The 9693-nt window shown below is 41.1% G+C and overlaps 1 protein-coding gene and 1 long non-coding RNA gene across 3 annotated transcripts in view; one reads left to right on the plus strand and one right to left on the minus strand.

Moving 5' to 3' along the window:
* Nucleotides 1-9693, minus strand: part of LOC118431375 (cAMP-specific 3',5'-cyclic phosphodiesterase 4C-like) — a gene marked incomplete in the record, with an annotated part of 222145 nt that overhangs the window by 151585 nt on the left and 60867 nt on the right.
* The window catches only part of LOC118431452, a 20308-nt gene extending 10615 nt beyond the window's left edge, over nucleotides 1-9693 (plus strand). For both annotated transcript variants that reach the window (XR_004832982.1, XR_004832981.1), the window contains one exon: nucleotides 9680-9693. This is a non-coding gene — a long non-coding RNA (uncharacterized LOC118431452). The remainder of the gene's footprint in view (nucleotides 1-9679) is intronic.

The raw sequence follows: 9693 nt of genomic DNA on the forward strand, positions 1-9693 counted from the left end.
TTGACCACCAAGTTCTACCAAGTATTACCGGTAATGTCAACCCAATAGCAACAGGCAGCAACAGTGCCCCTAGAATACAGCCCTTAATGTTCCGGTTTGTCGCTGGTAATGCTCATGATCCTCCACTAGCAAAAGTGCACCGAAAAATGCTGTTACAGAGCACAGCTGTGCCACAACCTGTGTCACCTGGCTCCCCCAACTGTACAGTTCATACCCGCTCTTTGCAACGGCACCGCAAGCAAATAGAGGTTATTAACGAACGTTGTAGGGAGTCACATTGATAAATCCTAGGCTTTTGGTGGCTTTGATTACAACGAAAACACTTTCTAGGCTTGATCTTCGCGTCGCACAACTCTGTAAGATGCCGATTCAATGCTGTGTGGTGTGAGCTAAAGTGTGGCTTAAGGCTTAAGTGCATTTGCACAGTCGCTGGTACCAGCACTCTCAAGTTTCGGCGATAAGGGTTGCTATTTCCTGTATGTAGATGCTACTTTTATAATTTGTGCCCACTTAGATTGTGGCAGATCTGCTGCATCATTTCAACTTGCATAAAGTATAACTTGGGCTATGCTTAATTCAAATGCGGCATAAACGAGACTCACTACTTCATCTACGAACTATGTGTAAAATGGCAGAAAATAACATTTTAATTTACCAACCTAGTTTTTATTCTACCAAGGGAAAAGAGCAAGTTTTCGGAGATTTAATTTTGTCTCTGTGTTGCCGGTATAGCCATTCAGCGTAACACCAGATAACACATGAGTCTACTTACATGTATCGAAGAAGCATGTCTTTAGTGCTTAGCAATCTTTGTATGATAGGAGGAGACTTCTTTCGTGATGTTTGCTGCAAGGCATCTGAAACTTGTGCTTTGATATTTTGTGCTCCCCTTCGTGATAGGTGGACAAACTGTACTATGGTAAGCATCTATTTTTGTGTGCTGTGGTACATGTAAGTACTTATCTTTGAAACAAATACCAGTATGAAAACTATGACATTTTGAAATAGGATTTTGTTTCAGAGGATTATGTCTAAGGATGATGGTGGCGTAACCTATAGGATTCAAGTTAAATGGTGCTTATATTCTAAATATCACCAGGTCTACTGAGGATTTGTAGTCTGGGCACTGCCTTAAAGCTTTAAGTACGTTGTAACTGATCGTCTTCATGTTTAATGGCAGATAATCTCCACAGGTTACTTCCTGTGTGCTTTTCCCAACTGTGTTAAGCATCATACTGGAAAGCAAGTTAAAAGGAGTCCTGTGTGGGGCATGAACGAAAATACAGAATGAGTTTTCATTATTGGATTATTTACAGAGACTTTTTAACTGTTTCGTTCAAATGTTTGGAATATGTTACGTGATTCAGCTGCAATGCCTGGCGATCTCCAATAAATGCCATTTCGATTACGGCGGCCAATATGGATTTCCAAAGGTCATTGCACCAAAACGAGGCTAGTCTGTCTCCATTGTATTATACTAGTTATTAGTATAGGCCAGGTAGGCCATTTTAGTGCTAGTAGTGTCCCTCTAACTTGAAATACTGTATGTGCCTGTCATATCTAGAAAATACTTTTTTGGACACTTGGACATTTTTTTTTTCTATTTTGGCAATTCTTATTCATTATTCATTATGGGTGGGTTGATAGTCCAGTTGTCATACACCAGTTGTTTTATAACCGTAACCGAAATGACACTTATTAAATTAATCTGGCCTTGATAATGAGTCTGTCCAGACGGCGCTATGATGTCCCTTGCTGTTAAGAATACGTCAAAGGAAGATGGTAGCTACAGATTAGCAACATGTGTTGGGCCATATTCAAGCGCTCCTGGAGGACTTTCATACATCCACGAGTCACAAGGGAACAGGCGATTAAGTCAGGTCTCGTCTGAGTGCCTACACGCATGGTTACCTGCGCCTCCCCTCATGTTATTGAGTCTCCAGCAATCTTTCGATCTCAGCTTGATGGGAGGGTCTGAGAGCAGCTCATGGCTTAGGCTAATTATACAGTTTACCACTGTACGTGCTCCCTTGGTCCCTCAGGGACCTTTTACGCCAGAATGACAATGATTTAGACAGACGTTTCTTAGCGTAGCTCATCATTGTCTAGAAACTTTCTGTTCAACAATAACACACATTTGTGAACGGGGTGACGTCAGAGTTAGGGCTACCTAGAGGAAAGTAAGTTAACATTTGAAAGAGAGCAAGTTGTGGCGTAAACGTGCCGCCTGCATCTCTCATGAACCTTTTGCACCAGGATGACAATGATGATGATGCAGTAAATTCTACAAAACGCTGCAAAAACGTCTGCCTACATCATTGTCCAGAAACTTTCTGTGCAACAATAACACAAATTAGTGACCGGGGTGACGTCAGAGTTAGGGCTATCTAGGGGAAAGTAAGTTAAACTTTGAAAGAGAACAAGTTCTGACGTACACGTGGCGTAACATCTTGTAGGATGCTTAGGTCCTAGAGGTCCTGGTTATTTTCCAATGGCTTTTAAAATGGTAAAAGCCTCAAGAACATACTAAGCAGACAAATTCACGTAGCAGACATGTTGCATAAGAGCATGAGTGCCTCTAATGTGGTATGTAATCTACAGGCGTCATGCCTTCCGGCGTAACTAATCCATATATGTGATTCTCAAAATCTCATTTATATGCACATTATTTGCAGTCATTGCAACTCATGATACAGCCTTCTCATACTTTGGAATGCAGAAGAAGGTAATGTAATTGTTGTATATGGATCTTAAGTGGTTAAATTTCTTTCATGTCGACAGAAACAGCATTTGTTCCGTTTGTTAGCATTTCTTCACACTCCAGTTCGCTTCTCCGCGCCATACTGGCACCCGAAGCTTGACGTCAGCGACGCATTATTTGACGCCATCATGAAGGAAAAATTCGATAAGGGGATATCTTGCGATAGCAGCAGACCCGGACAGCTGTCCGGGCTAGTGAGAGTAGATTTTAGGTTTCCCGTGGGAGATATATGGGAATGTGACCGAGAAAACAGACACCATGTACGGATCACATATACCAACACATAAGGGAGGGAGTCTGTTGTTGTTGTTGCCATCTTGTCATATAAGGGCATCTAGACCAGTCATGATGATTAGAACATTACATAACCTGTGTGGTATGTCAAAACGATTGTCTACACAACTGATGAAATGCATTATGCAGGAAGAAGTTAGTGCTGCATATCATGCAGTTATGTAATACTGTATCTTTTCAATGATATGGAAGAGTGTGATGTAGGAAGATAAGGCAATGCTACCAACATTGTGAGTCGGTTGTCCGAAGAGTTTTCATGGGTACCAGAAAGCTACAACCTCTGGGAGACAGAAAAAAAGTAGACTTTTACGAGTTGCACATCTGTCAGACCTACCGTGGTTTACTGCGCCAATAAGAGTTTTGTAACCGGTAAGTTATCTCGGTTCAACAGTCAGGGGGCGCTTAACGGTTGAGAGAGATAGGAGATGATCAATAAGCAATTACACCACAGAACCGGGAGGCTGACACACGGATTTGAAGCCGATAGGTCAATATCGATAAGGGCATGATGGGTGATTAATGGCGCAGGGTACATGTGCTTCTGCGATAGTTCTGGTAGTTGGTTTAAATTGTATGCCTTTAACTGTGTGCGTACAGAAGTGGTGCTTTTGGGAGAGATGTGATTGTACCGATGATGAAGCTACGACATTGCTTCTTTCAAGTGAGGCAGTGTGCAATGTTTACGACAAAAGATCGTATACTAATATCAAAGGCCCAATCTCTATTACAATAAAAAAGAAAGGAAAAGTGATCTCGATCCAGTTTTAGCTCACTAATAAAGAGCTAGTCTTCCACTGGTCGTGACAGAGAGGACAGACACTATGTCCAGTATTTACAGGTTCATTGTACCGGGGAAATTCCCCTAGCTCTTTCCGACAAGCACAATGAACAGTAGACCACGGCTTAACGTCCTGTCCTAAGGACTGCGACCCTTTCCGGTAGCGTGCATGTCGGGTGAGCGACACAGCCGGAATCGAACTCACGGCTTCTAGTTCCAGAGGCAGGGCCGCTAACCACTGGACTACGCGCGCCCACAATATTCCACGCGCTTCATCCCAAGCAGACAATTATTTCGGATACATTATCTTGCACGGGGAAATGTTTACACATTGTAACATGTACTTCGTATAAATGTTTACAATAAATAATAACTTGTCCGTTTAATTGACATGTCCTGTTCCCACATCCTGTCGGGTGTTGCAAGTGTAAACACAGCTGATATTTTTGTCGTAAAGTGCATGTTTATCATATGCAATATTTAATATTGTATGGGCTAAATATAATGGTTGCCCAAATTCCTGTACGTGGCATATATTGTGTGATAGATGAATACTGATACTCATGCGACATATTGTGGGCGACGACTGTAGTGTCGATAATGTTTTATTCTGCATATACATTTACGTCAATGTATTGCTTGTAATTTTCTGTTTGCTATGGTGATTGTTGGATGTTTTAAAAACATGATAGATCCGTTAGGAAGTATTTCTGGGGAGAAAGTTGGAATTAGAAAGTGAAGTTAACATCTTAATTGTTTGGTTTTCTACTGGGTCCATAGACATGGTAGAGCAGCTGCAGGAGTTGATAACCATGATGGTTGATAAGAGCCGATGCCATAGAAAATCCTGAGCACCCATAGATGAACTTTGGCACGATGGCTGAAGAATATGATAAGTATATCTGGCAGTTTAAGAGCAGGGCATAGCGCTTACTTACACCAGGGAAATGGACACGGTAATCAGGGTTATGAGTTGTCAGGAAAGAAGCATGGGAGAATAACTCCACTCCCTTCGATCATCAACAGAGTACTAATGTCTACCTCGGGAAACATTATTGTGTGGTTTTAAGCCTCATTTTTTCTAAAGAGCGCTTTGATAGCGTCATATGGATCCCAAGAGCAGAACGCAATGTTGGAAACTTACACAGATCCTGGACGTGGGGTCTGTCGATAGATCAGAGATCGAGCGGAGACTAAGATCACCCCCCGCACCCGCCAACAAAGGTTAACGTCACACATCACCCCACACAAGACTTCCCAGATATAATCACGCACATCCATACACATCCATTCCACTACGATACGAGTTTCCAACAATAAAGCCTGCTAGGGGCCACACTTTAAGCATCCCAAGCGGTGACCTCTGACATTTCGATCCATCATGGCGGAAATCGAACACCCACCTTGTAAAGGTCCCAACCCTTGCAGTAAAAAATATATACGAGTTTTCAGTAAAAGTAGGAGTTAGAGTTAAACCTTCATCTTATTTTGCAGAAATTAGTTTTATGTTACATGTGAAAAATGTTACGGTTGTAACTATTATTGATTTTATGCCATTGAGGCAGATAGGTAGATCCCTGCGATTGACTCCACGCTGTGTGACCTTGTGTCTGGAAAGGGCAACCGGACCCATAAGATGATAATATACCGCTGCATTTGCAATCTCCAGGAGATGAGGAAAATAAATCTGATGCAATTGCATGCTGTAATACAAAGTAAATCACAGATGCTGTACATCCACTTTTAAAACATGTAACGGAGGGGGGCCTAAATTCGCTACTGCACCGTAAATTCGCCACTTCCGGTTTTTCAGGTTTAAAAGAAAATATTAAATACCTGATGCCCGAGTTACACTACATACAATAATAAATTTTCTGCATAACGCATGATATAGTGTCTTCCTTCCTATCGTATCTTAGTCTATTGAGTAACATTGATGAGGAAGAAATCATTGCAGTTTTCATCTCAGTCTACATATTAACCACACGCCATTAGTTTCATTGCAGTCAGCACAACACACACACACAGTTTCAAAACATAATGTTGAAACAAGCTCTGTTGCAGATACATTTCTGAAGATTCACAGGAGATAAAGGATTAAGTAAAATAATGACAAAGGTTACAAGGCCTGTAGGCTTTGATAAAGGGTCTGCGAAGTTACCGCACTTGCTTCGGTAATTCTACAAATTGCTATTTTGAATGGTCTCCTTGGGGCTTCCGTTCACTCTAGAAACTCTACATAAGGTTATATAACAGCTTGACTAAATCTTTGATTGAATATTATGGGTATGGGATTTCCAGGCGCAGCCCGGAACGGCAGCTTCTGTGATGAATAATCTACTCTTTGTGGAATGTTAAAGGGTTTTACAGGCTATATTATAGAGTGGTTTGCATTACGGCTTCAACAAAGTGACTATGTATGTAGCCTCGACTCGTTAGTACAAATAGACCTTGGCCGGCCCGTGACTCCATAAAAAAAACTAATAACTGTTGAAATGTTTTTGTATCCAAATCACGATGTGGTTTCAAAGAACACAGCATGGAAAGTCAGCTTTATGCAGTGATTTATAGGAGATTATAGACCACTCCGGGACGAACTGCTGGTCGTACGGAGTCCACAGCTGTGACATTTGTCTTGTTCAAGTTCAGCTGGCGATCTGTCGTGCAAAGTTTCCCATATTCATGTCGTTGTTATGGGCTGATAACATCTGCCTCACATGCTAGAGCCTGCCAACTAGCACCAAGTACCACAGGAGACCAGTAGCCAGGCCGGGTGCCTCAGGACTGTGGGGAGGTCACGCAATGGTTCTGTGTGATACCGACACGAATACATGCATGCCTACACCAACTGATATTCAAAGTTTTTGAGTAATTTTTTATTACATTCATCCATAGGAAGGAACGAAATTATGTAGACGACGATGGCGACTGTGTGGCTCTTTTTCTTCAATCCGTCTTCACAGCTACATTTAGTCAAACACATTTTAGGTTTCCTGTTCATGTGCCTTCCTAACATATTAGTGTAGTGCTGTGATAACGTAGGCAAGATAATTATTAACATCAATTCGCTCCCTACCCTGCAGCTGCACTTTGTAAAGATCTTTCTGGTTGTGAGTCAACCCGTTAAACAACTCCATCACAAAATCTACCAGCGGAAGTGACCGACACTGCCGACGTATCACACCAAGGGAAATTGCATCGTTAATTACAGGGTCCTTGAAATTGCTTTATGCCAAATATGGCGCGCTATCAGTCGATAGAGGTATGCGGTTTCAAAACAATATTCGTCAATTACTTTGACCTACAAAATTGAGTGACAGGTTACAACAAAAAAAGGAGGCGCCGCCATAGGAGGTAATTCTTGAACTTAGAAGTGATTTCGTTTGAAAAATCAGGAAATATTTGAAATCCTATACTCATTACGTTCTAACAACACTTTGACAGAAAATATGCAATGGAATATATTCTATTACCAATATAAGCGTAGTATCATCGTGTATCATGGGTTTCCCCCAGGGACCTTTGGAAAACGCCGGCCAGGCGACATGTATCCCTGGTTAAATAAAAATAAACAAACAAAACATATGAATGGAAAGCATTTCTCACTCCTAAGCAATTATAGATAAACGAACGTCAACCGAATTAGCTGCTTGTGGTCTGAATGAACAGTTCAATATTAAAGCCTCATGTCTCTTATAGGTTTGTTCGAAAGGTCATGGACTAAGTCCACTGTGCAACGACTGTCCTTTGATGGGGACTTGTAAAGGTGGTTACTGGTGATCAACTACAAGTACTGTGTGTACATACAGTAAACGGACGGTGTATATATAGTCTAATGTCTTGTATCGTGCTGTCGATACATTCCTGCTCGATATGCTGTAATCATTCGGACGTTTAGAGGTTAGTTGGAACCATATGTTTATCTTATCACATACTAGTATGCTGTTGAACTCATGTTTCCAGGATAATTTTCCAATATCTTTATCCTACCAATAAGTAAGCATGATAAGCATCAGGATGGAAGTACTTGCTCACTAAAATGTGATCAAACTGCGTATTTTGCATCACAAGACTTTATGATTTATATCTTTATTACCTCTCGTATTCAGTCCTGTTAATACAAAATAAATCCGTGACATTTGAAAAAGGCCATGGGTTGCTAAATTATGAATCACGACAATTACCAGTGTCAGAATTCGGTAATCAAGATGATCCGATGCTTGTGTTTTAAATCAACTTCCATAAGCTCTCATTAGTGCTATAATCCTGTGGACCCGATTCTAGGCCTGAAGTAGAACCCTCAGTGTGTGTAAAAGCACTCTGTAATCTGGATCTTTCAAACCCATCAGTCACCGATAGAATAACGAACGACAGAAGGACAGTACTAAACGTTATCAGCTATTTGTAATTATCATTGTTGGACAATACAATTACTGATATAATCGGTATAGAGAAGAAATGGTACTATTATAGCCTTGAACCAGCATCTTCAGTGTGTATCAGAGCACTGTGTAACTTACATCTTCCTAGAACCACCAGAACAGGCCTGTCATCTACAGAATGACGAGCAACAGACCAGCAACAAGTGTTTGGATCTCATTATTGGACGTTCCAATTTGTGAATCATGTAATCCCCCAGAACAGGTACAGGTAGAACAGGTACTGAGAAGAACAGATACTTGTAAAGTTTTGAGCCAGCATCTTGAATGCCTTCAGAATCAGTTTGTCATCTAGAGAAAAACAACAGACCAGCAGTTCTAATCAAAACGACCACTTGAAATCTCATTATTGGACATTTCAATTTGTGAATCATGCAATCCTCCAGAACTGGTAGAACATGTACCGAGATGAACTTGTACCACACACACCAATAAAGCTTTGAACCAGCTAGCAGTATCTGTAGTGCCTTCAGAACCGACTTGTCATCTAGAGAATGACAAACAACAAGCCAGCAGTTCTACTCAAAACAACCATTTGCAATCTCATTATTGGACGTTCCATTTTGTGAATGATATAGTCCGACAAACCTGGTAGAACAGGTATTGAGAATAACTGGTCCTGGACCAGCATCTTCAGAGCCATCGGAATCGACCTGTCATATACAGAGTGACAAACAACAGACCAGCAGTTCTAATCAAAACAACCATTTGAAATCTCATTATTGGACGTCTGGGTTCGGTAACCTTCCTTGTCTAGTGAAGGATGGGTCAGGGACGAACAATGTCATTGTAAATGAATAGGCAAACAGAATTTAACGTTCCCGTGGAGATCCATCGTGCAAGGGAGTAACCAATATATGGATACACTCACGCTAGCTAAGTTTTCAATTAATTGTTGTTTGCGATTTGTGCAATATGCCCCAGAAGATCTCCCGACCTGCTTCCTGCTAGAATAAACGTCGTTTGCTCCGTGTTATTACGACAGAGGGATTTCGTCTTCACCCAAGGGACCGCTGCCTAGGATGCTTTTTCATTAGTTGAGCCAATTGATGGGAACTCCCTTTCCACAAAAGCAATTTCGTGCCTTCTTTCCTCTCTAACAATGATGCTCAGTATTGAGAGTACAAACACTGTGTGGTATTCACTTTAAACATATGGCTACATACCCAGCTATGATAATAACAGAATTATACATATAGTATAGTACTTTCATGTGTGCAGATTATGTACTTTGACAATTGGTCGGTGACCAGTTGTATTGCTGACAGCACGAAAGTCACTATACTTCGTGTTACGTCAATAGATTTTCTCTGATAATTTTACATTCTTGCTTTGCAGCAGCACAGACAGCATTGCCTCGTTATATTTGCTTTCTTATGTACACAATCTAATTCCTCTTTCCTACAGACGCTTCTACAACC

Source organism: Branchiostoma floridae, chromosome 15 (assembly GCF_000003815.2).
Source record: "Branchiostoma floridae strain S238N-H82 chromosome 15, Bfl_VNyyK, whole genome shotgun sequence".
NCBI classification, from domain to species: Eukaryota; Metazoa; Chordata; class Leptocardii; order Amphioxiformes; family Branchiostomatidae; genus Branchiostoma; species Branchiostoma floridae.